The sequence below is a fragment of the Bombus fervidus genome, chromosome 12 (genome assembly GCF_041682495.2).
Source record: "Bombus fervidus isolate BK054 chromosome 12, iyBomFerv1, whole genome shotgun sequence".
Taxonomy (NCBI): domain Eukaryota; kingdom Metazoa; phylum Arthropoda; class Insecta; order Hymenoptera; family Apidae; genus Bombus; species Bombus fervidus.
Genome location: NC_091528.1, coordinates 9,659,252 through 9,675,041, shown reverse-complemented (window position 1 = coordinate 9,675,041; position 15,790 = coordinate 9,659,252). Strand labels below are relative to the sequence as shown.

Here is a 15,790-nt window from a genome sequence, read left to right as displayed (position 1 = left end):
ACGCGAAACAGGTCCCTCTGTCTTTGCTCGCGGAAACTTTGGAAATATCAACAGGTGCCCTGCCACGCGGATCGCTCTCTCGCACAGGTAATCGCGTACGCCACAATTACTCACTCTCTCGCTCCATTTCGGCGTGCGTCCGTGAAACAGCGTCCGCTTCTCCTGTGATTACGAAACGAAACGTTTCCGGGTCAGATAAGCTCCCTTTTATTCGAAGCTGTAGCGTACGGCTGATGTATAAGCAGATTCGAAAGTCCTTTTGGAAAATTTATAAGCGTTACTTTACACCTCCGGGCTAAGAGGAAAGTCTTTTTCGAGATAAGTATTCTCGAAGCGTCACGCCGTCGCTTTTGGCGTGTTTGGAAAGAGTTTACATTCTATGGAGTATCGTGATGATGATTGGAGGACAATTTTGTTTCTGTTGAAGTTGTAACGATGACAGTAATGCGGGCAAGAAAATTTAAAATTGATAATTTCGCGTAAGAATGTCTTGAAACTTGGTAAGTTTCGTATATCATATAGTAATATTTATCATCTTGGTAACAGCAATTTATTCGAAGTATAAACGGTACATTATTTTTACTACATATAATTTTGTCTTATAAAATTAGTATTTTTACATGGTTTTACGAATAAGTTGACATAAATATACTTTGTATATTTTTCGTTAATTTCTTCAAATATTTATCCAAACTATTTCCTGTATTCCATCGATGAGATATGATATAGTATAGTTCCATATTCACGATTCAATAGCGTTTATCAAACGTCATGAACAATATGCTACATGATGTTTGCAGTCTTAAACGAAAATCCATTTTCGCGATTTCGTGGCACGATCGGATCCGATCGAAATCGGATTCGCGCGACATCGACCCAGTTATTTAACCGTGTTACCGTCCAGCTGACTGGCTAACGTTTCTTCGTCTTTCGTTTCTGCTTATATCCAATTAACCATTAAACACCTCCCATTTTTCTTCGCTTGTTCCCCTTTACGCCACAACTTTATCGCTTTGCAACGATCAGCTCGAGTTTCGATTTGTTTGCACGTCCCGATGCTTATAAACTTATGGTTTCTTTTTTGTTCAGAGTTATCAATTAATCGTGCTTCATTACAATCCTGAAATCGATGTTAATTCGGTAGAAAGTCTTGGATCGCGGAAAGGTTTTGTTCCTTTCGTTTCTTTTCCTTTTCCTCCTCAGAAGAATTATTGATTGGTCGTTATGAACTTTTCGACCGAAGAATACGTTACTCGTATCGCGGTTGTAAGGTGTAAACGGAGATACTTTATCATCTGATGCTTTTTCGAGTGTTTGATTAATGATTTGCAACGATATTTTCGTGACAGGAATGCGGTGAACCTTGGGTTCGTAGGGATATTTTGGATAAGATATATTTCAGCGACGAACATCGATTAATTTTCCCTACAATGTCTGTCGATTCATCCAACGTTTACTCTGCTTTCGTTGTTTTACGTCAAAATTTTACTTTGCGTTCGTTTTCATTCAACGTTTAGGAAAAGCTGCAGCCAACCCCCAGTAGATAAGAATTGTTTCTTCGTTACTACAATCTGGCGAAGAATTTTAGATTTTTACGGGAAATTAGATTAATATGGAGAAAAACGAAGGAGAAAAATATGGAGACGCAATATTATCTCGTAACACAATTGTGACAACAATTTGCACGTTTCTCCTAATCCTGTTACAAGACAGTACTTAATTGGCAGAAAATCTCAACATTATTAAACGACTTTATCTACCTTTAGTTGGTTCTTTCTAGTTAATAACACATCCTACACACCATTCTCTGTTTTACATTCGTCAGAGACATCGATGACTGGAACAGAAGCTCAGCGTGTACCAGTGACGGTACACGCGACGCAGAACCGCATTAGCAGCTTAAGAAATTGCCAAATACGAGGAATATCGCACCGAACGAGAAGCCATAAAAGCATAAAGTTGAACGAAGTAAAGATTGTCGCTGTTGTTGAAGAGGGGGACGCGTTGTACCAAACGGAAGGGGGAAAAAAAAGGCACGGCGTGCCACCGTAAGCCCGTAAATGGCGTACAGCTGCGAATACGCGGCGACGAGTGCGTATCGAAGAGAAAAGAAACGGGGCCCGCGAAAGAATCATCCGGATCAGATATTTCAGTTTCTCGATTGGGCTGGCTCCGCTCGTTTTTGGACTTACCTCGCCGCCGACTCGACCAAAACCGGCACGAGATGGCTACGAGAGACCGCGCTGATTCCTGGAAGCTTATGGTCTTCCATCGGCGACCAATCATTGCGCGGTTGCGCGTCTTAGCCAGCAATAACACGCGTAGAAGAACAGAACGTGCACTGCTACTCGTAATAACGCGTTATTTCTTTTCGCGTTAGTCGCCGTCAAACGCTCGAGTATGTATGACGAACGAGTGTTTTATTAGGTCGTTCGGAAACATTAAAAACTGCGAGGATTTGATACCTTTGATACTCCTGACGTTGGTTGTTCCTATCGTTCTAACTCTAAAGTTAATGCTAATCTTCAATTCTAAAGTCGTTCCTATCTACAATGGCTCGCAAAGCTATTCCAACACCTATCGTAGCAAACTGTTATGTATACATGACGTGTATAAAATTTCGTTAACATCGCTATCATTATACTGGTCAAAGTTGGAACTAATTAGAGTTTCATTTGTTACAGACATAGAAGAGAATTTTATATGAGATTATTAATAACGGATATTTGGTTGTTTAACTTGCGCTTAATATTTGCACTAAATATGTTATAGTTTCTATGGCTCTCGTTAGAGTGTATATTTGCAAAATGTTTTATATAACACGCATATAATATAATCCATAAAATGTATAAAAAATAATAAGCGTTGAAATGCTTTCGTATAGAGCTATGTATATGTTTCTGAATCTTGATTTTCCACTGTGATGTTAATAACGCTCGTCATTCATAAATTCTCCCACATTTAGAATATGTAACTGTTACGCTATTAAACTAATTATTTGTGTAAATACAACGCTATTGTTATACGGTATATTATACAACGTTAATAATCTAAAAAAAAAAAAAAATAATCTAATCGCAGCTAAAATACGCAAATAGTTAAAGCACGTCGATTAGACGATTAAAATCAAAGAGGCTGAGATCTCGATCGGTTGCAACTTTCTTACAGACGCTTTTATACCTTTTCAAGCCGTTCCTCCGGTGGTTTTTTTAAAGGAGATCGATTGTGTTGTTACGGGAGGCAGGTTTCGTTCACGATGCACGCGAGTTGGTCGCTGCGAGCTGGCGTTTTCTCTTTGATCGCGGTGTCTGCCTCGTTGTTTCAACAATTTCCAGGCATTATTCGCATAAATTGTCGGTTTAAAGCTTCGATGCGGCAATTGAAACGCAAATGCCAGCTTCGGGCTCGGTTTCTCCTTCGGTATGGCATCGATCGTGTGCCCTTTATGATGAAAAGACCGTACGAACAATGTTTCATAATGATGCCGATAATGAACAAAGGAATCGTGATGAACTCGATGCTGCTGCCTTTCCAAATCGAGACAAGGGTAATTTGTAAAGGAAGAAACGTCGCAAGATTTGTTAATGATTCTGTTATGTAATTCCATTTTCAGCTTGACTATTAACGTTAAAATAGAGCGCGAGTATTTTATTTTCCTTTCGTCTGTCGTTATCAGTCTATGCATGTCTATGAAAATTCACATTTTTCTTTCATCTTTTTCACGTTTCTAACTCAAATTCACGTTAATAACGATTTGTCTCGCTCATTGAATATTATAACGAATTATATAAATGAATATTTGAGATGCTTTATACGTTTCCATACCTATGCTTTTATACATTTTCAAATTTCCTACGAGATAATTCGATCGAACAAATACCTTGATTTTGGAAAATTATATATGTATTACGTTACTGCTTCATACAGTGTAACAATGGAATTTGAATAAGGAATGATCGTAACATTTTCTGATTGATAATTTTAATATCCCTTGTCCGCGAACGCAGACGTTAATGGCAAACGCGCATAAACGTACACGCACGTATAAACTATTTCAAGTTAACACATAATATTCGATAGTAGGTTTGGTGAAATCGTATTTTAAAGTGAAATTGTCACTTTTAATATATATTCACACGCTGTTTCACTTTTTAATATTTCCTACATACATAATACGTTTATATAATAAATAACACGTGCTTCTCGGTCGCAATTGACCGATATACATATATTCTGGTAATTGCGAAGACACGTATACAAAGTTTCAGATAATTGCAGCGATAATCGAGGAAATAGGAGGTGGCACGTGGACACGGAGGAACAGCCTCACCCTGTCGGCATTTATCCACCATTTCCAGATACGGGGAGTTCCTCTCTCAACAGCTGCACACGCCGCTTTGTGAAAGTGTCGACGTTTTTCATGGCATTGAGAGGAGAAATCGTAATCGGGATCAGTTACTCCTTTCTACTTTGTAACGACCTCCAGATAAGTACAAGATCAATAATTTGAGCACATTAGTCCGAGCCGTCTTATTGATCGTTCGTTGATAAGCAGGAAGAAGGGTTTACGCCAAAATGTGCGACTGCACAGAGAGAACGATAATTCACGAGCCCGGAAAGATCATAGTAATTGAAGAAATTGCTTTAATTATATATTCGCACGGTCATTTAATGTACCCTTTATGTTGGTCGTGTCTTATACCGCGAGTTTCAAAGAATCTGCAGGTAAGAAGAATTTAAGGGTTGCTGAGAATTAGAAATTATATATTAATTTGACTCGATCAGTAGCTTTTCAATCTTTTTTTAATTCTATTTTGAGAAATAGCTTCTCTTCATTTTTCTTTTTTTTTTTTTTTTTTTTTTTGAGAAGAACTTTACGTTGCAGTTGTATTTTTATCAATTAATACTCTTTGATTTGTCAAATTTGAAAGCTTTTCAATTGTCGCGAATACGACTTTTCCGCGATTATCATCTTGTACTTTTGCAAATTTTCCATTTTATTTTTTTCTATTATTTTAATCAAACATTTCCCTGTACATTATATATATGTATAACATTTTCTTCTTTACGGGAATATTCTCCATTTCTCCATTTCTTATCGTCGATATTTATTTATCTATCAACATGATCATACGTAAAAGATCCTCTAAGCTCGAAACTAGGCGATCGATGTACATATGTATACGATATTGACGATACAATATTGAGAACCTTAATTACAGGGTGTCCTGCATCATCGAGGAACCGTTTCGGCGGTGGATTCTGCACATGAAAGCAATAAAAAAAGTTCATACGAACATATGCCCTGTTTGACCTTGTTTCCGAGTTATAACGGGTTGGAACAATTCTATCGAAAGATGGAAGTAGGTGAAGTAATTTCACGTACCTATTTACAAACAGAATCCGATATTCCACGTTGGACCTTGTATTCTAAACGCTTCCAGTCAATGATGAGATGTCTCTAATCTCGCGTTCCTACGCAAGCAGATTATTTTGATCTCGCGACAATAAACAGACGCAGTTTGTCAAAGAAGAAATTCGCTATAACTCGAGAACAAGGTCAAACAGGGTATGAAATTTTTTTTTATTGTTTCCATCTACAGAATCCAACGACAAAGTGATTCCTCGATGTTGCGGGACACCCTGTACTGGCAATGACATTGGTCGTCTGAACTCTCCTTTAATTTGTACTTTCCGCGGAGTATCGATATACATACTCAAAGTGAAAGAAAGATGTACAGTTATCGCGGATATAGTTCTCTTCCATATTAGTTTAGTGTGTCATTGGAAGGAAATTACTTAAGCATTCTCGTTTCCCATAAAGAAGATTCGAGTTTTATTGCCGACACGATATATAACTCGATTCTGCGGGAATATTTAATCGAGCAACGCTTTAGCAGCAGCCTCGTTTAAATGCAGTTTCGTTCGTTAACTCAATTATCAGCCAATCTCTCGTGACTCTCCCTGAATTTCTCGTTCAATTTCCTTTTTCGTGTTCCTGCAAACTTTTCAGATATTCTGCTCCAGTGACTTGACAATTTAAACATCCTGCAACCATCAAACATTTTTGCTCGATCAATCATCTTTTTTCTTTCATCCTTTTTTATCCAAACATGTGCCTCTCGAACAGATATAAATACGTACATACTCGCAGAAGAAGCCAAGACAAATGAACAATTTTTAAACGGAATAAGACTTTTGTTTTGTTCTAATTGATTGTTCGCAGTTGCATCAACCATTACAATAAGCTACTTTCCAGTGAAATTGTAGCTTGAATGTTATCGTTTCTGATTAAATAATGAAACGCATATCTTAAAATTGTCGAACCTTGAAATATTTTATCTTTAACTTTCGTTCTTCCTTCTAGGTTCATCCTGAAGAAATCTGGAATTTTTCCTTTTCTATTATTTAATTTGTACTTTACAATTTTGTCCGGCTGGACATTTGGTAAATTTAAATCTGGATTGTCGACAAAACACATACACTGGCGATAACACGGCTGAAAGCCGAGGAATCACAGATATGTCGTCTAATGGCCATGAAAGTTGACGCTTAAAGTTGCAAAAGCTGGAAATAATGGATTGCCGTGCCGAAAGAACATCAAAATGAACGAAGATGGATTTCGAACGTTGAGAACGGAAAATTACAAAGGTAATCGAATTACGAAAATATTTTTACCGTTCGAGGAAGAAAAAATTACTGAAATTGCGATTCGATACGATTTACAATTCGGATACGTTTTCCACGTAATAAGAGCGGGAGAAATTTTGCCGAGTAATTTTTGAAATCTCCTCCAGGTAGCCGTTACCAGAGTCGTTTTTGGCATCGTAATAGGACCGCTGCTCTGTAATCAGACTCAGTTGATCCTACGCTTGTTATTGTCAGGTGCGGATATATTTTCGTGAATATTATGCGGTCAGCTAGTTATACTTTTTACCCGAAGCGAGCCGCGGGCCTTGTGTACTTAGCCAGTTTTTTTTTTCTGCTGTACAGTCAAGAAAATACCACAGAGAAGATTACCATGAAAAGTATACGTGCCAGGTTAGTTACCATTTAATTAACGCGACTTCTTTCTGATTGCCTTTGCGTCGCTCTCTTGTATCATTATCATCTGTGTACTTGTACCTTTACTTGAATTATTATCTGGTTATTATAATTAGCATGTCGTCTTGCGTTAATCGTACTCAGATTTGTATTATAACGTGTCGATCGACTGACACGAATATATTTGCATATATGTATAAAAGATACAGATGTTATCATAAATTTGTACATTAAGCTTTTGGTTCCGTGCCAATTTTCATATTTATTGGCATCGCGTCCACTGTCAGATTTTTTATTCCCTTTCTTTCACTTGTATCGTAGATTTTCATTATATCGTTTAATTGGTTTTCTGATTTATGTTATCTGGAATCAATTATATACGATGACCTTGACGACAAAATTGTCTTTTAAAAGTTGATACGTGGTAACCAAATAGGCGTACGTAGCTGACAGAAATTACGAAACATCCGAAAATCTCTTTACATTCAGATTGCAAGTCGGACAAGTGGAATTAGATGTTTTACTATTATTCGATGCTAGACGAAGAGCAGACAAATGATCGTCTCCGATGATCACGAATAATATCACGGTAAAATTACTACAAGTGGATAATACGAGAATAAAATTCGTAGAGGGCGGAGTCTCATCCCATGAAAGCCTTCTTCCAAGGCTAATAATATATTCAGAAAATTGCGCTCCACTAAACGATAACGAAAGTTTCGATATCTCCACCCGAGTTTCTAAAAAACGCCACATACGGTTAACGATGTTCCTGTTCTCGACAATAATCATTATCAAAAAGGTTTGTGCATGCTCGCATATACATCGCCGGTATGAAAAATTTGATAAGTCTCTCCGTTGTTTATAGCTGTTTCGTTAAATAAAAGTCGAGGAAGATTCAGCGGCGTCTGGCCGTAACTGTACTTGATTACCATGGACCAGAAAATTCCACGGATAATTTCTCGAGCGTCTTTAAAGTCCCGTCCGAAAATCATCGTCGTCACGTGAATGGCAATCACCGATCGGTAATCAGCCACGCGAATGGCCACTCTCGCGGTCGAAATCCCAACTGGAGCGCGATTCAAAGTGCATCGTAAATGTCTGCCCCACCTACGGATATTCTCTGTCTCCAGCTTCTTCGGTCAGCGATAGTCGTCGAATGCGCTCACCACTTTTTCCCTTTCTTGTTCGTTTCTTTGCTTTCGTTCTTTTTTTCTTAAATTTCAGTTTTTCGTTTTATTTTATTTTTTCTTTTACGTTCTTATGTTTATCTTATCGTCAAATCCTTTTGATAAAGTTATCATGGTAGAACATATAGCTTAGCCTAGATAAAACTTGTCATTTTTTCTTAACGGATGAAACTCAACTTTATTTCTAATATTTCGTACTTTTCAATTACCTTAATCGATCGACTAATTTTTAATACTTACGAGACGTTTTAGAAATTGATCTTTCCTCTCAAGTATGTATATCATTTATGATTTATATTTGTAAATTTTCTAATTTTCAAAAGTAGCTGCATTCTTACATCGTAGAGTCACGTTTCGAAAGGTGTCGCAACGAATTAATTTGTCAATGATGAAAAGTTAAATACGTAGTGGCGGATGGCCGAAATATCGAGTTTCAGTTTTCAGCGTTAACTTGTATGCAAATTAGATACGAATGGTAAAGATAACGTAAAATATTTTAAGTAGTACGATTTTAGTGACTTTCTCTTGCGATGTGATGTAACAGGAGATTGGTAAAATACAATTAATGCAAAATATAGGATTTAAATCTTTTATGGCATTATAAAATGACGAGAAGCATCAAAACTGCAAATTGAATATAAGAACGTGGAAAATGCAAATGACGACAAATTAAAAAAACACATAAAGCTGAAATACAGTGTGATTCCAATGTAATTCCCATCAAAATGTATATTCTCTGTGATTCTCTAAACGATACGAACTCTCGACAAAAACATTAAAAAATCTCGAATCACATGGAATTTGTAGCGATTGATTAATTAAAAGTGTATAGGATATAATTTGATTTCGGTGTAATTTAACATTTCCAACTTTCATTATGGAACTTTCATATAACTTTAATACGTTTGCCACAAGAAAGTGATACTTTCGATAAATGACAATCGTATATTACGACGATGGAGCGATAACGTATTAAAGGATAATAATTCATTTTGATAATTTTCTCCTCGGACCAAGGTTGGAATTGATGCCAATGAAACAAACGCAATAATAAGAACTCGTTATAAGTACGCGAATTATAATTCCAGATGAGTATCACTGATTTTAATAAAGGCTGAAATGAAAACGTACTTTAATGATTTCGAGATGTAACTTGCAATTACCGATTTATCTGATTAATTCTCATTCTTCCCATAATTCCTTCGCTAATCAATTAGCCGAATATCACAAGGACGATTAATCACAACCCAATTCTGGCACTAATTGATGTTGGCCGTTAACAATTACAAAATCCACGAGGTTGTAGGTGGTCTTTAAGGAACGCAGAAATTCCACATGATTACCGTATTAATAACTATCAATTTTGTGATAATTGGATTAGAGATGAGTCGCGTTAATGTAATTTGCCACTTGAAAAATTCGCTGCAAGTTCCACGGTAGCGATTTAATATCTCGTTTCAAAGAAACAGAAAGACAATTATTCGTTGTAGTTCGTTCATACGAAATTAATTCACTGATGGTTTCTGAGGGTGAAAACTCGCGTTAATTTAAGGCCCTCTCTAATTCTATGGAACGTAGAACTATTATTAATTTATTTACGAGTTATATCACAAACAAAGTAAACGAGAAAGTATCTATTAAACTAGAACCTAAAATATGGAATTGAAATAACGAAGATGACTTTCTAATGATCTATGTTTGAAGACAGACTATTTGACTTGTGGTTGATGAACGTCTATGATCGATCGATATCTACCGTTTAGATAAATGGCGAAATTAAAACTAACAAACAAAACAAACTAACCCTTTGTACGAAAAATTTGTTGATATCTTCTCTGGTGTATGAAGTATCTTTAATGAGTCTCAATTAATTCAGACACACTGTATATATTTCTGTAGAAATAAAATCCAAGTATAAATATTCGATAAGAAAATTCATTTGTATGTTATCTATAAAATAAATTGTTACAAACTCGCGCGGTCTTATAGCCGTCACTTGTTCGTTCAACTTCTCCGAAAGCGGAAGCCCCGAAGATGTGGGTCACTTGTGGCCCGATAATGGAGGGAATTAACCCGGTAATCACCGCGTTCGACTGTTCTCCACCCACAGTGAAGAGGACCCGCCGCTTGCCGCTGCTGCCGGCTGATTTTCACTCTCTAGCGAATTTTCGAAGCTGCCAATTATTACCGACCTGGAACCACCGCGACTAACGGGCCTGCATTTCGTGTCCTTTCTTGGATATATAAGAACGTTTCATTTTTACTCTCTTCCACCAAGCTGTTACACGTCAGATGGCTGAGCTTTTCGTAAAGCTGGCAACGTTTACGATCTTTACGAAAATGTTATAATTGATATATGCAGAGTGATTCGTAATTCATGGTAGGAATGGGGTCAGCGAGTGACTGATGGCTGGAAACAAGACGAAGAGGGGAATAACAAAATTGCCAAGCTCGATTTTATCAAAGACGAAACCTTCATTTTCTTATTCTCTTATGGTAGTTATACTATGAGTCGCGGACCACCTTGTAGATCTGATTAAAATATCCAACTTATGTCCTTTATAACGACAGATTCGAACACGTATAATCGTCAATAGTTGCGAATAGACGATAGACAGTGAATATGTAATAGCAAAATAAGGGTAAAACGAGGTAGCGATTTTTAGTGATCGTTTAGGTTCGTCTTTTTTATCCATCATGCACAACGAAATCAAATTTCTTTCTTGTTAGCTGTATTTATTGTTATTTGTTCCACAAATACCATAATGATTCCACAAATCAGATTCTTGTTTTAATCAATCGGATCGTTATGTTCGAGGCTCGCGAGATTAAATAATTGCTTTCTTGGTCATCTATCGGGTTGGCAACTATGTGATTGCGGATTTTGTTAATACCAGCTAATGACAAAATCCGCAATAACTTAGTTGCCAACCCAATAGATCGAATGTTGTAAGGATCTTGTACGACACCGACGAGCTTCCGCTGATACTTATGGAAAGAGGTGCACGTATCGAACAAATAATTGCAACTCGAATTTCCTGCGGTATTGAAATCTTCTCGTGTATACTTATCACGATAGACACCATGAAACCGTAGTGAATTCCGCTTATCGTGAGAAAGTAACGAGAAAGAAGGATTCACGAGCGGAACCAGATGGAAGGCAGAAGACAATGCGAGTGGAAAAGGGGATGACGGGAGAAAAAGAGGAACGGTCGTAATTACCGTAAGAATTATTCGCGCGATGCCATTGTGAGAATTGCTACCGAAACGGCAGCTGCCTTCGTGTATTGTCGAATGTCTTCGGTATTACAATTCTTACGTTCATTCCACTGCGTGTGTCTGAATATACGCCTACGTCCACACGAATCGATGCATAGTCGGCATGGATCGTTCGAGGACAAAGATACACGCATGGAATCGAAAGCGGAGAACAGTTTGATGCATGGGAACTGGGGCTGCGATTATTTCTTCGATTTTTATGTCACCACATGTGACGTAATAAAAGAAAGTTCTTTACTGTAGGATCTTTACTACAATTAGTTTATTCACAATAAATGGATTAAATAGATGTTGGTTAAACAGGAAACGATGGTTGTTTAACGCGAACTAATCATAAGAACGTATTATAATTAAGGCAACTAGATAGTTAATTTGCAACTCTCGTCACCACGGATCCAACGCTCTCCCTCACGCGGACCACACTCTCTCGACAACGCAATTCGCACTCTCTGACTTCTCGACTCACAATCTCTGGCTTCTCAACTAACACTGACTGTTAATTCGTCTTTGTCCCTTAGCATCCCTTTGTCCTTTGTCTTAGCCCTACCACGCACTTGTTCCTCAACCGCTCGTGGCCAGGGTCACGCAGACCTTTTCCGCGAAACTATTCGATCGAAGGACGACACATTGTTGGGCCTGTCGACGCTTTGGCTTCCTCGCGACATTGTTTATAGTTCAGCCGATGTCTCTTAGGCCTTTCGTCCACGATACTACATTACTAAGAAAATATACGTGGAAACGGGAATTTTGCACAGCTCTTCATCGCGAGTTTCCGAGCTTCAAGCGTTAGAAATGCATGCAGTGTTGAAATCGAGTACTTGAAGTTAGGGAATAAAATGAAGGAAGAATACACGATTAGCCAGAGTTGTTCTTTACGTGTGATTCCAGGTTTAAGACACGTGAATGAATCGACTGCGTGAGATTAGGGTGTGGAAGAGTTAGAGTATTGAGTTTAGGGCGGATGTAAATGAACGTGTTCTGAGAATGTTTGCATAGTTGGTTGGAAATAGGTGAAACGGATGGTAAAGTAAAGAGAGAAAGGTTATAAGATAAATTGAATTTTTCTATTACAAATAGCGTATACACCATAGATAAGATACAATATTTTCAATCTGCAGTATTTAATCGATTGAATCGTTTGCAAGGAAAATTGAATAGCCTGTAAGAATTTTATAAGATCGGTCGACGACTTTAGGAGAAGAGCAACTGAAATAATATTTTATTTTTAGACAGTGAATGTTTATAGATTTATGAGAAATTTGAAGGCGCTAGAATATATAAAATGTTCTCTTCATATTCATGAAAGCATGAATATTTACATGAACATTTACAATCTACATATTTCCAGCGAACGATGTTTACTCAAGGTTTGAACTAACGTTTGAAATAATACAAAGTCTAATGCCATGCAAATACAACTCTGATATTATAATTAACGCGTTCGTTAACATCCGGTTTGACGTTCCTCGCGCGTAGATTCTAGAACATCGTAATCCGATCTGAATTCCCGTATTAATTTTTAGTGGAAAGATAGAAGACCCTAATCGGTAAATCCTTTGTCACTTCCCAACGAAACATCTGTCATGCGTGTTTCAAAAGAACAGAAACGTTTCTGCCTGCCGGACATAATGAACAGTTTGGTCTGGCTACCATATTCTTTTTCAGTATACAATCGTTTTTATCTTTAAAAAGAAAACGCTTAAACATGGTTCTGTGGTATAGTAGCGCGTTTAACGGAAACATTTATTATATTTCACGTTATTCTTTGTACGGTAAATATGTCACGTGAACTCATTCAAGTCGTTCAAATCTTTCGACGATAAGGAATAATAAAAATTAAGTCTAACAATAGATAAAATTATGATCAAATACGTGATACGTAATTAAAGGGTTAAATATATCGAGCAAAGAGAAAATTATTCGACTATCTGAGAAAATTGATTGCCATTGAAGATTCTACGGTACCAAAGATCCTCTTTTGAAATATAATTATTTTGAAATAATATTATTTAATAATATTCGAAGGAAATATTAATAAAAAATGTAACTTTCTAAATCTTCATCTCCTTGTTGATCTTTTTTAATTTCGCAATAAATCTTCCACGATAATCTTAATTTGCACGCTTAAAACTAAGTAACCTAAGTGACGACAAGGGAAAAAAGTTCGATTCCTTGCAAGATAAATGGAGAAAACATGACAAACACATAAACGACGAAGAGGAAGAAAAAGATGATTGCCGGACAGTTTTGGAGGCAATAAGATGAAAGAAAAACGTGAAGGAATACGGCATGTTGTTTTCTCCATAGAAGTCAGAATCAATTGGAAGAAAGTCGTTGACGTATTAATTAGAGCAAACGAGGGGCATCGAACTTACGGAAAGTTTTAGCGAGCTAATTGCTGCCGTGGCTGATCGGTTCGCTACAAATTAAGTTAACGCGTGATACAGCGCAGCGGCCTCCACCAGAAGAGTCGATGAATTTCGCGACGGTCAAACAACAACGCGGTTTCCTGCCAGCGTTTTTTGCACAGAATTACCAAAGGGGAAGACGAATCGTAATTACGAAAATCAGCCATGACGGAGCAGCTGCTGCCTCGTTCGATTAATTGTCGTGCAACATCCCCGAGGCTCTTCAAGACCAGCCACGGTTCCATACCTGACATTTGATCCTTTCTGAGCAGCCGTGTAACGATGCCCGTTCACTTGTTCGCTGGTTCGTTCGTTTATTCCTTCGTTCGATCGACGTCTATGTTTTTATGAAACTTTGCTCGTCATTCATAAGAGAAATCGGTTTTGCAGCGTGCATTAGTTCCGTACGAACGCTTATTTGTATATCATACTCGTCACCGATGTTAGGTATAGTGATTCATGATTTTACAAACGTTTGTCGTAAACAAATTTTCTAAATATATTATACGTGTCGTAGGAGACTTTATGAAATTTTATTATAACGAGATTTATCGCGATTATATTGGACAAATTTGAAACCAATGAAAATAGAAGTAGCATGTAGAGATTACGAGACGTTTCTTCCTACGAAACAAACGCGTATATCTATATCATTATAGCGTTAATGAAATTTAAAAGAAACTACTTCTACTAACAAGAAATCACACCGACGTCATAAATTTCATTCATTTGGCAAACTCCTCGTTTCAACCACTTTCTACGTGTAATCTATATAAAGGAATTATTTTCCTCCGATATATCGTTTTTAATTAATTATCAGTTTCTCAAACACGATCATAAAAATTATGTTTTCGATAAAAATCTGTAATTGCATTATATGTACATATTTACCCATTCGAGACTTTTCTTCCTTAAATGCATGTACAGAGTGTCCCATTTTTATAATTTATAATTTTACAATTTTTTATAATTTACAGGTAGTTCCATGTAAACAAACAAGTAAACTCGAAATTTCCAAGGCGCGATAACATTTGTAACAATCGCAAGGTGACCCCTCGAAGCAAATAAGTCTTATTTGAAACACTTTTTCGAATAATGTATAATTTGGCGGATATTTGTGTGGATCGATTAAAATGGGACACCCTGTACATGCACTCCAATTACATATCGCGGAAATGAATTCTCCTCGAATTTTGTCGATTCATAATTGAGCAAAAACTAGCGAAATTTCAACTTGAAAGGTTCACGAGCTTTAATTAATTAGTATTATTAATGCTGGTTTAGCATAAATAAGACACAGAAAGATGGAAAAGAGGTCATTTCAGGCGAAAGGGAAAAGTTACTTATTTTATTACAACCTCATCCTGATTCTGTCGCGCCAATTAAAACCGATAAATTGTATTTAACCCAACGATAAATCCGGGAACAATTATCTGGACCGAACAATTTATACGACAATTTTAACGAGATAAGAATACGATGATTACAGTGAATATTCGATATTTTAGAGTCGTTCAATATCTTTGGTGAAAGTGTAAGTAGTGACAAATGTTCCTTTGAAGCGACATACAGTATCTGTAAGATTATAATTATTAGCTAGCAACGGAATGGAAATTATAGGTATAAAATGTTGTTTAATACGTTCGAGTATGTTCGATGTGAAATTAAGCTTCATATCGAATGCAACGTTTGTAAATTATTTTAAGCAATAGCGTACCTACCAAGTGTGAAATTTCAGTTATTTATTGCTGACATATTCGATATACTTTTTTGCACGAGATACAATGTTTTCTACAATGTTTCTTTAATGTTTTCTTTATTAATTTCCAGATCATGATTGTACGTGTTAAATCATATTTGAATTATAAA

At 36.8% G+C, this 15,790-nt stretch overlaps 1 protein-coding gene across 1 annotated transcript in view; it reads right to left on the bottom strand.

The window, feature by feature from the left end:
* Positions 1 to 15,790, bottom strand: part of Dbo (Kelch-like protein diablo) — a 44,496-nt gene that overhangs the window by 27,926 nt on the left and 780 nt on the right. The window lies entirely within an intron of this gene.